The 15,212-nt window shown below is 45.3% G+C and overlaps 1 long non-coding RNA gene across 1 annotated transcript; it reads right to left on the reverse strand.

Moving 5' to 3' along the window:
* Positions 1-5,952: 5,952 nt before the first annotated feature.
* LOC308631182 lies at positions 5,953-11,870 on the reverse strand. Its single transcript, XR_014018131.1, has 3 exons — positions 11,596-11,870; positions 6,991-7,087; positions 5,953-6,080 (listed from the first exon to the last, which is right to left on the reverse strand). It is a non-coding gene; the product is annotated as an uncharacterized lncRNA (long non-coding RNA).
* Positions 11,871-15,212: the final 3,342 nt, after the last annotated feature.

Here is a 15,212-nt window from a genome sequence, read left to right on the forward strand (position 1 = left end):
TTCTCTCCACACCTCTCCTTATGGGGGTATTACCCCCCACCCCACCTTGAGAACCAGCTACTCAAATTTTGCCATGGAAGAAACTCATGTCAAGGCAAAAAGCTGAAAAATGTTATTCCCAGGAAGTTTGTAAATTGGTGAAATTCACAGATATTTTGGAGCAGAGAAACTGCAGTGCCTAGTTGGACTGATCCCAGGTCCACCAACCCGTGACACCGCGACTGAACTAATTACGACTGAACTGAATCATTACAGATTCCCCACTATCATCCTGGTTTTGTTGAGTCCGTAGCTTATAAATCCAATCTCATGGGCCTGCTCTTTCCCTCACCTGCTGCCTTCAAAACCTGCAGCTAGCCTGGCACTAGTAAAAGAATAAGCTTTGAAAACATCACATTGTTAACCTCTTGTAATCCTAGCAACTCTGGAGGCTGAGGCAGGAGGATTGTAAGTTCAAGGCCAGCCTCAGAAATTTAGCAAAGTCCTAAGCAACTTACAGAGAGCCTGTCTCAATATAAAAAATAAAAAAGGGCTAGGGACTTAGTGGTAAAGCATCCCTGGGTTCAATCCCAGTACCAAAAACAATATAAAGCAAAGAAACAAACAAAACCCTGCAGCCCAGCTGGGCACAGTGATGCACACCTATAATTCCAGTGACTCAGGGGCTAAAGCAAGAGGATTGCAAGTTCAAGATCAGCTTCAGCAACTTAGCAAGATTGTGTCTCAACAAGTAAAAGGTCTGGGAATGTAGCTCAGGGGTAGAACACCCCAGGTTCAATATCTAGTAGAGAAAGAAAAAAAACCTGCAGCCAAGAAGCTGAATGCCCTAGTACCAACAAGTTTGTTAGCACCCCAATCTTGGTTTCTGAATGTGATTTTCCACTAAAAGGGGCCAAGGCTGACACAAGATAAGGTCAAGAGCTTTGAATCTCTTATACCTGAGAGAAAGAAAATGCTCAAAGAATCAGGGTATATTAGAAAGACACAGGAACCAGCTCAATCAGACTACTTCAGACCACATCTGGGACACATCAAACATTAAACAATGATAGTAATGGACTATATTCCAAGGAATAAAATAATGTATGAGGACATACCCATATAAACATGAGTGAAGCTGGGCACAGTGGCACATGCCTGTAATACAGGCTATACAGGAGGCTGAGGCAGGAGGATCAAGTTCAAGGCCAGCTTGGACAACTTAGACCTATCTTAAAATAAAAAATAAAAAGGGCTGGGGATGTAGCTCAGTGGCAAAGTGCCCCTGGACTCTAAAGAGAGAGAGAGAGAGAAAGAGAGAGAGAGAGAGAGAGAGAGAGAGAGAGAGAGAGAGAGAGAGAGAGACCCCTAAGCTAGCACACTTGCTCTTTCTTGTCACATAACACCCTTTGGCATGTTGTGATGCAGCAAAAAGACCTTCACCAGAAGTCAAGCAGATGCTGACATCATACTCTCAGGATTTCCATCCTCCAGAACCAAGAACCAAATAAGTTTTTATTCTTTATAAATTATCCAGTCTCTGGACTTTGTTGCAGCAACAAAAAACAGAGACACTTTTCTTAACAGAAGAATGCAACTAGCAAATGTATATGAAATGGTGGAATTAGGAAATTCACAATGGATATTCCAACCAGTAAGTGAAAGCTTGATGAGAAACAGGATCCATACACTCCAAGTCTTTCCTCTCTGATTAGTTACTGCAAAGGAAAAATGGTAACTTTACAGTGGAGAAACCTGGCAAATACCACCTTTACAAAATAAAAGTAACGAAACACTACAGACCTACAGTTTAAGCTTTCAGAAGTTACCTGCTAAAATGCCCTCAAAGAGTGACCTGTGTGCATACTTTGCTTAGCAACTTGCACTCAGTCTATGTATGCAAGCTACAAATCTGAATTCAACCCATATGTAGTGATTATTTACCAACGAAGTACCTTTGATAAAAAAAATACCAATTTTCTATGGGTGACCTAGTGTACAGTTTAGAGATGGCTTTGAATTTCTGACAAGCTGTGTATATGACCCCAGGCAAGCTGCTTAATCTCTTTGGTCTTCAATCTGTCATCTATAAAGGGAAGGACAATACCTTCTTTAAAATTTTTTTTTTAGTTGTTGATGGACCTTAATTTCAGTCATTTATATGCAGTGCTGAGGATGAACCCAGTGCCTCACACATGCTAGGCAAGCACTCTATTATCAGAGCCACAACCCCAGCCCTGTTAATACTCTTTTAATGAACCAGATTCTGCTGCTAGGTATTCTGCAAGAGAAGTAAAAACCTATGTCCACACAAACACTTATACCTGTATTTTCCTAGCCTCCTTAATCATAATAGCACCAAACTATCCAGATGTGCATTTACTGATTAGCAAGGAAAGGAACAAATCAATGATAACATGAATAAATTTCAAAAGCATTGCACTAAGTGAAAGAAGCCAAACAAAAGGTTACATATAATTCCTTTTAAATGAAATTCTAGTAAGAGCAAAACCTAATAGCCCAAGGACAAGAGTGGAGGATTGTCTGGGAAGAGGCAGGTGGGAACTTCCTGGAGTAATGGGGATGTTCTATGTCATGAAGTTTGTGGTTATGCTTTCAAGTCTATATAAGTTCATCAAAACTCATCAAATTGTACAGCCAAAATTGGTGAATTTTACTGTATGTAAATTAAGCCTCAATAAAGTTGACAAAAAAAAAAACCTTACCTTCTGGAGTCATTGTGAGAATAACTAGACTGATATATATATACAGCCAAAGTTCAGTGCCTGCACTGAGAAGCGTTCTAAATTAATAGCTATACACAGTCTTTGACTTGCCTGAGGCAAGTGTGCAGGTAGGAAGGCCATCCAAGGAGCCAAGCTCCCAGGCATCCTGCACCTAAAAAGAGTAACCAGATGATGCAAAGCATACCAAGTTTGGGGAGAGACTATCTTTGCCCTCAGGCCCCCTAGGTAGCAGAAACCCTTCCCACCCCTGAGAAACAGGTACACACACTTACTTCCTCACAGGAACCTGGGGCTGCCTCCTGCCCTCTTGATTCAGGATCATGAGTCCTGCCCTGAATCCCGCCCTGAATCTCCACCACCCTTGCCCAGCCACCGGGTGGTGAAAGTCCACCTGACTGCCCCAGCTCCATTCCTGCACCACCCTGTGCAGCCTCGTTCGACTCAACACCAGGAAGAACCCAATATTCACCCTGGAAGTCCACTCTCGTGTCCCAGTGAAGGCAGGTCTGGAAGCTCTTAACCAGAGCATCAAACCAAATGCATCCGGGGAAGCTGCAGGGAGGCCAGAGAAGAGGATCGAGGAAAAGCAGTAGGCCTTAATATTACAACAAGAAACTGCATTTTATTTATATATGTTATGTCTCATTGCTCGGCAACCAGGTCTCAGCCCAGGCGCAGGCAGGGAGGAGGGGGTCTCCTGTTGCATTGGGTTGGGGTGACTCATCCCTGCACACTCTGGCCTCTGGGCCTAGGTTAACAGACTCACGTGTCCTAGGCGGGGTGCGGGTGGCCAGGCTCTCTTGGCTGCAGAATCCCGGACTGAGACAGTGCCAACTCTCAGCTCCTGGCCTCTCTGCCAAAGAGATTATGGAAGGAGCTTGGGTATTAAGCAAGCAGACCACTGCTTGGTTCCAACTTCTGCTACCTGCCAACCATTTAGCCTTGAGCAAGTCACTTAAAGTCTCTGACTTCTGCCTCCTCATTTTGTAAAAGGAGAATGTGGGATAACATTAGAGTGAGTCCTTACCAAGGGCTTACAACATACTTTAAACACATGAACTTATTCACATAGACCCCCTTTCCCTCCCTTTGCCAATCAGGAAACTGGGATCCAAGGGAAAATTTAACTTGCTCAAAGTCACTTAAGTTCTAGGAAGAAGCAGGATATGAACCCAGGTCTGTGTGGTTCACAGCCCTATATTTTATCATAGCAACCTCCCCTCATGTACTTGAAATGCCATGCCCATGTGAAGGGTTCAGGAACTGTGGGTTCCTGGATTCAACCACAAGGGATTCCCCAGTGCACAGTCCCTCAAGGAAGAATGGAGAGTTATAGAATTCTCTCTGATGTCTTCACATGAGAAAGGCACTGGAAGGTCTTAGCACAGGTAGGATGCCACTGCCTTCCTGTCTCTATCTGCTGCTCTGCTTACGCTGTGGGATGCTCACTGGAAATCCTGGTCTCCCTGTTGTGTGCCTGAATCACCCAACAGAGTGTCTTCCGAGCAATGCATGGTGCCAGATTTGACTACCAGTTTCCTTGTGGCTGCAGGAATTTTGTTTGAGTCAGTGTAATGGGTCCAAATATGGCCTGGTTATCCCCCTACTCAAAGCATTTCAGCACTCCCCATTGCTCAGAGGGCTGAATTTTTGTGTTTTTTTTTTTTTTTTTCCAGTTCTGGGGTAGAACCCAGGGCCTCATGCATGCTAGGTAAGCACTATATCACTGAGCTATACCCCTAGTTCCTAGAGGACGAATTTGAACTCCTCTCTCTGGCAGGCACACCAGACCTCCCCGCTGGGGCCTCCGTCCCCAGCCCTCCTTGCCATCCACCCGCCTCTCCAGGCCCCAAGTCCTTAAGAGATCTTTGGGTCCTCTCAGACCTCTGGTCCACTGAAGAACACTTATCTTGCATTCATCCTGAAGACCTCGGTTCCAAGCTCTTCTAAGAGTCCTGACCACAACAGGCTGCCTTGAGCCTGCCTTCTTCTCCAGCAGTCGCAGAGAACTGGCTGGGGGGCTTCCCAGCGCTCACTACTACTCAGGAGGTGGAACTCACAGTCCCCATTTTATGGGGGAAGAAACTGAGGCTCAGGAAGAAGATCACTGTGCTAATCTGTTTTGTTACTATAGTGAAGTACTTGAGTCAGAGAACTTTATAAAGAAAAGGGTTTTATTTTTGTTATGGTTCTGGTTGAAAGTCTAGGGATTTTATCTGGTGCTGGCATTCTAGCTGGTGGCACAGAGTATCACATGGCAAGAAACAGGAAGCATGCTGTGTGCGTGTGTGTGTGTCCGTTTTTTAACAAAATCACCAAGATTCAATCATGGGAGCTGAACTCTGATGACCTTATCTAATCTTAATCATATTCCAAAAGCCCCACACATAAACACGAACAATTAAGTTTCTACCCTCTTAATACCTCACAATGGGAAGAAAATTTCAATGCATGAAACCTTGGGGGACACTCAAACCATATCAAAACCATACTAATCAAATTCTGCTTTCCTCAGTTCCTTGCAGACCCACGCTTTGCACACCTCTGTTACTGCAAGGTCCTCATCTGATGGTGACTACTTTTTTTTTTTTTTGGTACCAGGGATTGAACTCAGGGGCGCTTAACCACTGAACCACATCCCCAAGCCCTTTTTATATTTTATTTTGAGACAGGGTCTTGTTAAATTGTGTAGGGCTTCACTAAGTTGCTAAGGCTAGCTTTGAACATGCAATCCTCCTGCCTCAACCTCCTGAGTTGCTGGGCTTACAGGTGTGCACCACTGCACCCAGTGACTACTTGTCTTTCTATCTCCCCATGAGTCTGACCTCAAGGGCAAGGCACTCCCATCCTCATATTTAACTTGCCTGCTTCTGCCTTTATCCTCCTCCTCCTCCTTCTTTTAGTGGTGGTACTGGGATTGAGCCCGGGGCACTCTACCACTGAGCTACATTCCATCCCTTTTTACTTCTTAGTTTGAGACAGGGGCTTGCTAAATTGCCCAGGCTGGCCTTTGAATTTGTGATCCTCTTGTTTCAGCCTCTTCAGTCACTAGGATTACAGGCATGCACCATGGTGCAGGCCTGCTTTTGCCTTCCTGCCTACTGGTGTTTGCTGAGTAAGCATATGAATGGACAGATGAAAGACAAAACATTTATTTTATTTGAAAGAGCCGAGGGCCTCCAGCATAGGGAATTTGGGGCTCCTGAGTAATAGCAGAAAGTCTCCAGTTTAAGGCCCATACCCTAATTTCATCCAGCTCTTGACATTTTTTAAAAAACTCAGCCTGGACTGTGGATGTAGCTCAATGGTAGATCCCTGTCAGTATGCACGAAACCCTCAGCTCAATCCCTAACCCTGCAAAAGAAAAGAAGAAAGAAAGAAAGCCTCATTAATTAGACCCATTTCTCCCCAATAGCAATAAAAATGTATTGTTCTAAAGGTCATTAGGAAATGTAATCCTGAAAAGTTGCAGCATTTGGGCATTCATTCGTGTGTTAGGGTGTCAGCCTTCCCATTTAGACTGAGGTTGACCCAGAGGAGTGTGTGGTTATTATGTTTTAGTACTGGGGATTAGACCCAGGGGTACTCTACCACTGAGCCACATCCCCAGCCCTTTGTAAGATCTTTTAGTTTTGAGACAGACAGGGTATTGTTAAATTGCCTAGGCTGGTCTCAAACTTCCAGTCCTCCTGCCTTCAGAGTAGCTTGGATTACAGGTGATTGCCACATGCCCAGCAAGGAAATTCCTCAAACTGAAGGTCCTGATCCTTTCATTAGTCAGTTGTGAGATGAAACTAGCAGGAAAGAAAGTGTATAGAACAGAAAATAGAAGGTGTCACACAAAGCAGGTGTGAATGCTTTGCTGTGAAATTTTGTTAAAGTTGAACATGTGTGTTTAGGGGTGTTTTATTATTATTATTATTACTATTTGCAACATTGAGGATTGAACTCAGGGCCTCACACAGGCTAGGCAAGTGCTCCACCACTGAGTTACACCCCCAGCCCTTGAATGTGTCTGTATTGTAGATCAGGATGGAGATTGGGTAGATCAGGTACACACACACACACACACACACACACACACACACACACACACACAAACATATACACACATTTTTTTTAACTGTGGGTAGAGTTGGAAAACATTTCCCTAGATCTCTGCAGTCTCTCACCTTCTGAGCACTGAGGATTTCATGACTGAGAACTGCGCAGCTAGATCCCTGCACAAAGACCCCTGTGTGTGTGGCGGGTGGACCCTACATACCCATGATTGTAGCAGTCAGATCTGACAGTATGGATAATCCATCCACATCCTCTCATTGTTCTTCAATGTGAGACAAGGAAACAATAAAATGTAGACACTGTTGAAGAAAAAATAGAACAGTAGACCTTTCCTCTTTTATTATTATAGCACAATTTTTAAAATAATAGGTGCTCATGGTTAAAAAAAAAAAAATGAGTCCTCTACCTCCCAGTTCCAGCTCCAGGTGCACAATCCAGAGGCAAGCTCTGGCGAAGTCCAATGAAGCAAGGGACACTGCTGTACTGGATCCTTGTTTCATGGCTTGGAAGCCAGGCCTCCCACAGGTGCTCCCAGCCAAGGACTAAGCAGCCAACTCCCCCCCAAAATCAGGATCTGCTTCTCCACTTGACCCTGCACAGTATGCCCCTCTCCTTCCCCAGCTACCCTCCACGGGCCAATTCTGTTCAACATTTTCATTTAACCAGGTTAAATCTGTCTAGTGCTCAGAGTTTACTTTCTCAATATCATTCTCAATAAAACAAGCCAAGGCTCTGAGGCAAATAGTTGATTTCCCTGGCTAGGGCAGGGAAAAATTCCAGATGATCCCAGGGCATCTTGTGCTCAAAGGATGGCACAGGAACCAACTCTAGTGGAACGCCCAAGAGCCAAATCTGATATCATTTGAGCCAAACTAAACAATAGCAAGGGATTATAACACATAGAATAAAAGAAATATCCAACAGTCCAGACAGATATAAAGTAATGGAATAAATAAATGAATGAGGCAAAGAGTTTTTTTTAATAGAATAAATAAACACAGAAAGAGTAATATAAGTAGAAAATCCCCACTTGGCAAAGGTCGCAGTAATACCTGTTGCAGGCAAGAATCATGGACAGATTTTAGGACAGATGCTAAAATTAGTGGGCAAAAAATAAGACACAGAGTCATAAAGCATCTGACTTATTTATTAGTTATGAAGGGAAAAGAGTAAGTTTACAGTGGAGAAATTTCAGAAAGATATCACTTTAACCAAGTGTCCAAAGCTAACCTATCAGTTACTGATAGGTGATGACCAGTAACATCACCTATCCCCTGAGGCAGAACACTTCCTCTCTTCTGTGACATTCTTGTCAAAAAGGTATAACCTCAATTAATAATGAGAAACCATCAGACAAATTCAAAGGGAGAAATGTTCTTCAATTAGCCAGAATGTCAGAGTGACATGGGAAGACTTGAGGAACTAACCAGGACCAGAGGGGTTCTGAATGGCATCCTGATTGGAATAGGACATCAGTGGAACCCTGTGGGGAATGGCAGGGAGAGGCACAAACCCCTCCTGGGATAAGCCCCATCTAGGGATTCTGCTTTCCTCCCCAGCTGCCCCCAAAGCAGCAGAATCTCTGTGATCAGAGGGATTCAGCCTTCAGGATCAGCATGATCCAGCAACCGGGTTCTGTTTCTTTTTGATTCCTTAGTCGTAACATCTTCTGGGGGAATTTTATCACTGAGCTATATCCCTAGTTCTTTTATTTTATTTTATTTATTTTTTTGATACAGGGTCTTGCTAAGTTACTGAGGGTGTCTCTAAATTGCTCAGGTTAGCCTCAAAACGTTTGATCCTCCTGCCTCAGCCTCTGGGTTGCTAGAATTAGAGACACGAGCCACCATTCCCAGCTGCTTCTTCTGATGGCCAAATGGCTCTAGAAATTTCAGACTCCACATCTGCTTACTAAATTGGAGGAGTAGTTCTGGTGGTTCTCTATTTAAAAAACAATACTTTCCCCCAAAGGCTCTAAACTTATCCTCAGATTCTATCAGCCTAAATTGAATCAAGCCCCTTCCTCAAGTAATCTGTGGACCAGAATATGCCATGTACACATTAGCAAGAGCCATGGACTCTCTCTCTTTCTCTGGTACATCAAGTTCCACATCCCACTCAAGCACTGCAGACAAGGAGTTGGGCAGGAATAGTGTGTGCGGGGGTGGTGGAGAGTGGAACAAAATCATGGTGCTGTTAGGAAAGAAAGAGAGAGGATGGGTGCAGGGCAGGCAAGAAACTACATCCACAACTCCAAGCAATGTTCTCTTTTGCAATAATTGCCTTCCCCGGTAGAGTTTTCTATGGAGCAGAGAATGTGCCTGGCAGCAGGCCTGGGCTTTCTGTTTCTCCTGATGGTTGTATTTCTCACTATCAATGAGCCAAAGGACACAAATCTCGCTTATGCAGTAGGCTTTCAGAGTTGATTTAGAACAAGCCAGATCAAATATGGGAACCCAGATGTCAGGTTTCTCCCTTGAGGAGAGAGGGATTCACAGTGGCAGCCACCAGCTTGGACGTTTTTCAGGTCCTGTGTCCTAAAGGAGGTTCCTGCCTCATCAGCTCCTTCAGGGAACTCCAAGCCCCAAGCTTCTGAGGCTTTAAATAGTGCCCCAAGGCCTACAGGATTAAACACAACTCCCAACAAATTAGCACTCTCATTTCTGCTGCTTTACATTGTTCTTAGCTTCTTCTTGAGGATACAGTGCAACTCCCATCTAATTGCTTTTTGGATTTAGCATATTATCTCCCCCAACTTTACATGCTGTGCAGACAGGGAATAAGGAGGTGCTGATGATCCCAACCACAGCTGCTTATTGGGATGTCCAGTCCCGCCAGCAATCTGGGTGATGCTAAACAGTGTCGGAAGGGACTGTCTGCAGGACCACCAATAACTTTCAACTCAAAAGATTTTGTTATTGATTTTGTTTTTGCAGGCCTTCGGATTGAACCCAGGGCATTCTACCACTGAGCTACATCCCCAGCCCTTTCTAAAATTTTATTTTGAGACAAAGTCTCCTTAAGTCACCCAGGCTGGCCTCGAATGATACTCTTGCCTTAGCCTCCTGAGTCACTGGGATTACAGGCATGTGCCACCACACCTGTCTTAGCCCAAAAGTTTTGACTCAATCCCTGGATCCATTTGTGGCAGAGATTTTATCCATGGGGAGAGGGGCTGAGGCTGGCTGAAGATGTTTGGGATGTGGAGTGGAAAGCAGCATAACTAAACTATGTTTCTCATTAATTCCTGACCCTTTTTTGTAGGTTTGAAATGTTTTAAATTAAAATGCTCAAGAAATATATATGTGTGTGACCAAAATTTAAACAGCAATAATGTACATAGGAAAGTAAGTCCCTTTCCTATCACTATTCTCCTCCCACCTCAGGTAATCAGACATCAAGATTCAATGTCAAACAAATGCACAAACAGGTGTTCATGGCTCGTGGAAGTTGGGGTCTCTGTCTTAGGTCAACTCTGTCTTAGGTCAAAGGGAGTCGAGACAAGTCTTGGAGACTGAGAGCCAGGAAGCCTCTGGCGGCAGGTGAGGAGGTCCTTTTTTGCTGCTGTGCATTGTATTTAGAAAGAGAAAAAGACGGGGTCTGGACAGCTGGAGGCAGCTTTCCAACCCCGATTGCAACCTATTAGTAGGTCATAAAAGCAATTTAGTGTTTCATGATCATCATTTTTTAAAAAGGGAATTGAACAGGTGGTATCCAGAGTATACCACCTGTAACAGAGCTAAATACGGTTTTGTGAAATTTTGCTGCAATGTAAAATATACTTTGGCTACTTGGGATGTAAAATGTCACCAAGGGTTGAGGGTTTGTTTAGAAGTTTGAAAAGCATTGCCACAAGCCACATGGTAGACTCTAAATAAAGACCACAACCTGGATCCCCAAGACAGTCTTCCCGAGGCTGCAGGTGAGCGCACCGCCACGTTCTTGGGCTATAAAACTGCGGGCCTGGCAACGCCAAAGCTGGTGGATGGGAAGCTCCGCTCTCCCCTCGGTTGGTCACTCTCCCTCCCTTAGCCCCAGAACCTGCACGCCCTCCTCCCGCGCTCGCCCTCCTCCCGCGCTCGCCCTCCTCCCGCGCTCGCCCTCCTCCCGCGCTCGCCCTCCTCCCGCGCTCGCCCTCCTCCCGCGCTCGCCCTCCTCCCGCGCTCGCCCTCCTCCCGCGCTCGCCCTCCTCCCGCGCTCGCCCTCCTCCCGCGCTCGCCCTCCTCCCGCGCTCGCCCTCCTCCCGCGCTCGCCCTCCTCCCGCGCTCGCCCTCCTCCCGCGCTCGCCCTCCTCCCGCGCTCGCCCTCCTCCCGCGCTCGCCCTCCTCCCGCGCTCGCCCTCCTCCCGCGCTCGCCCTCCTCCCGCGCTCGCCCTCCTCCCGCGCTCGCCCTCCTCCCGCGCTCGCCCTCCTCCCGCGCTCGCCCTCCTCCCGCGCTCGCCCTCCTCCCGCGCTCGCCCTCCTCCCGCGCTCGCCCTCCTCCCGCGCTCGCCCTCCTCCCGCGCTCGCCCTCCTCCCGCGCTCGCCCTCCTCCCGCGCTCGCCCTCCTCCCGCGCTCGCCCTCCTCCCGCGCTCGCCCTCCTCCCGCGCTCGCCCTCCTCCCGCGCTCGCCCTCCTCCCGCGCTCGCCCTCCTCCCGCGCTCGCCCTCCTCCCGCGCTCGCCCTCCTCCCGCGCTCGCCCGCCAGTCGCCCTGCTGCCTCCCGGCTCGCTCCTCCCCTCTGCGCAATGCAACGCCTCCTCTCCTCCCGGCTCCCCGCGGTCCGTGTCCCTCCCGCCCAGACGCGCTGATCAGGGGGCGCTGACTCACAGGCTGACTCAGCGGGAGGCGCTGCCAGCAGACACGGCGGGCGGTGGCGGTGGCTGGACGCGGGCGAACGCCGCGAGGGCACAGCCGGGCAGCAGCCGCCCTCCGCCGCAGCAGCCTTGGCGCCCCTTGGCCGTCCGCGGAGCCAACACGGCGGCACTGCTGGGCGTTGTGGCCCCACCAGGGTTCGTGTCAGGGAGGGGCGCAGAGCGCTGGGAGCTGGAGGCGCGCAGAGCCGCGGTGTTTGGGGGTCACCAGCCCGCAGAGGCCCAGGTGCTAAGCCCCGCCCGACCCTTCACGCTCGCAGCTCCGAACTCCAGCCGTGCCCTATGCGACTCCGCCTCCTCCTCCTCCTCCTCCGGGAAGCCTTCTAGAGAGCCCCTGCTAGAGGGAGCGCCCTGGGCGGTGTGGGAACTGCCCTCGCTCTGCTTGATTTGGGTTTGGCGTCATCACCAAATTGAGCCTTAAGAGTAGCGAGTAGGTCTAAGTTGGCCCTGTGGTACCCACGGTTAGACAAGGCGTTGTCGGAGGAGATCATGTATTCCTTTGGCCAATGTCTCTGAAGAGATCCAACCCGGACATAGACATACCAGACCGAAAAACCTCAACATAACGAGTTAAAAAAAATTCATAAAAGTAATTATGTTATTACTTCAACATAGAAATATGAAAATCACTTATTTGAGATCATGTATAGTTACAAGTGTTAAAATATGAAAAAGGTGTTTATTTGAGATTATAGTGTGCATTTTATTTTTTTCATTACATAAGTGCTATCATTTTTTAAAAAAGGATTAGTTCACAGTGGCAATAATAGGGGGCTGGGGATGTAACTCAGTGATAGAATGTTTGCAAAACATGCACTGGGCCCAGGGTTCCATCCTCAGCTCTACAAAAAAATATACAACTAGTAGGACTAATAAAACTAATATTTGAGAAAGTATTTGTTTGTGTCCTCTGATACAGAAGTTTATTTTATTTTTATTATTATTATTATTTATTTTTGTACTGGAGATTGAACTTGCGACTTAGCAAGACCCTGTCTCAAAATATAAAAGGGGGGCTGGGGTGCAACTCTGTGGTAGAGTTTTTGCCTACCATGCATAAGGCCCGGGTTCAATCCCCACAAACAACAAAAATTAAAAAAAAAAATAAGGCTGGAGATGTAGCCCAATGGTCGAATATCCTCGGCTCAATCCCCAGTACAGGTAGTGGAGAGTTGGGGGAGAAGAGAATGACAATACAATAGAACTAAACTATCAATATTTAATGAAAATACATCAGATAGAACACTAATCTCCAGGATATATAAAGAACTCAAAAAGCTTAATACCAAAAAAGCAAATAACCCAATCAGTAAATGGGCTAAGAAACTGAACAGACACTTCTGTTGATATACAATCAATCAACAAATATGATTGATATACAATCAATCAACAAATATGAGAAAATGTTCAACATCTCTAACAATTAGAGAAATGCAAATCAAAACTATTCTAAGAGTTTATCTCACTACAGTCAGAACGGCAGTTACTAAGAATATAAACAACATTAAGTGTTGGCGAGGATATGGGGGAAAAGGCACACTCTTATATTGCTGGTGGGACTGCAAATTGGTGCAGTCAATCTGGAAAGCAGTATGGAGATTTCTCAAAAAACTGGGAATGGAACCACCATTTGACCCACTTTTGATCCAGTGATCCCACTCCTTGCTATATACCCAAAGGACCTAAAAACAGCATACTACAGTGACACAGCCACATCAATGTCTATAGCAACACAATAACTAAACTGGGGAACCAACCTACATGCCCTTCAGTAGATGAATGGATAAAGAAACTGTGCTATATATACACAATGGAATATTACTCTCATTAAAAGAGAATAAAATTATGGCATTTGCAGGATAATGGATGGAGTTGGAGAATATCATGCTAAGTGAAGTAAGCCAATAACAAAACAAAAAACAAAACAACAACAAAAAAAAAACAAAGGCCAAGTGTTCTCTCTGATAAGTGGATGCTGATCCGTAATGGGAGTGGGGAGGAGTGCATGGGAGGAATGGAGGTTCTTTGGATGGTGCAAAGGGGAGGGAAGAGATGGGAGAGGATATGGGAGTAGGAAAGATGATGGGATGAGATACATGAATTAAGACACAAATGCTGTGTACCACCAGAGAAATGAAAAATTGTGCTCCATATGTGTACTATGAATTGAAATGCTTTCTGCTGTCATGTACAACAAATCAGAACAAATAAATAAATTAATTTTTAAAAATTAATTAAAAACTGTCTTATGGTTCTATCATACAGTAGGATTTTTTTTTTAATTCATTCTATTAACTTGCCTGTGGTCTTTAGTAAATCCTTCTTTAAGGTAGTATCAGACAAAGTTTTCTTGTTACATATCTCCTCCTAGGAATCCCACATTGCAGATTCCTGGTGTCATTCCAATGTGATGACATCAAGTTAACTGTCCTCCTCACAAAAGCAGTGAAGCATGAATACCTAGTATTTACTTACCAGCAGCAGCAGGTTTTTAGATTTATGGGAATTTGTTTCCAGCTCTCCAAACTATCCATTCACTTTATATCCACAGGCCAGTTTGGTAAACCAGCTTTGGCCATCCAAGTCTAAGGGATATATATATATATATATATATATATATATATATATATATATATGTGTATATATATATATATATATATATTAGTTGTAGTTGGACACAATATCTTTATTTTATTTGTGCTGAGGATCAAACTCAGGGCCTCGTACATGCTGGGCGAGTGCTTTTCCGCTGAGCCACAACCCCAGCCCATGTCCAACCTTCTTAAACATTTCAAAGTACACCAGGTACCATTATAGAGTAAACCACACTTTCTCTTTCTCTCAGGGAAAATGGTCTTAAAGCACAGAAATAATTTGAATTTGTGAAGCCGAAGTTGGATTACAAATAAGTTAGTTTTAGTAAAGAAATGAGAATGTCCTATTTAAATTGGTCATTGTATTCTGATGTCATTTTGTTTCATTTTATTTCCCCCCCAAAATGAGTCATTTTTATTTTATGGGCTTTGCCACTACCCTCACATAACATTGAGCAACTCAGGTACAGTCAGTTTGTCCTTTCCCAGAGTCTTTATGGGCTCTTCAAAAGTCATTAAGCAGTTTTGGAGGAACAACTTATATATTTCAGTTTGACTGCTCCTGAGTCTGTTTTCTGTTGCCATAACAAAATATCTGAGACGAGTAATTTATTAAGAATAGAAGCTTATTGAAGCCACCATGATGGAGGCTGAGGGGTCCAGGAACATGGTACTGGCATCAGGTTCAGGGCCTTCTTGCTGCATCATACTATGTTGGAGGGCACCACATGGGGAAAAAGAGCAAGAATGATACAGACACCTTGCTTTTATTATAAAGCTACTCTCCCAAATAATTCATTAATTCATGAAATATCCTATGGCCAACAAAAAGAGAAATTTTGATAACTGCTGGGCATGGTGATGCACGCCTAAAATACTAGCAGCTCCAGAGGCTAATCACAGCCTTAGCAACTTTGATCTGGGGATGTGGCTCAATGGTTAAGCAGCCTGGTTCAATCCCTGGTACCAAAAAAAAAAA

The sequence above is a fragment of the Spermophilus citellus genome, assembly GCF_964194105.1.
Source record: "Spermophilus citellus genome assembly, chromosome: 11".
Classification (NCBI taxonomy): domain Eukaryota; kingdom Metazoa; phylum Chordata; class Mammalia; order Rodentia; family Sciuridae; genus Spermophilus; species Spermophilus citellus.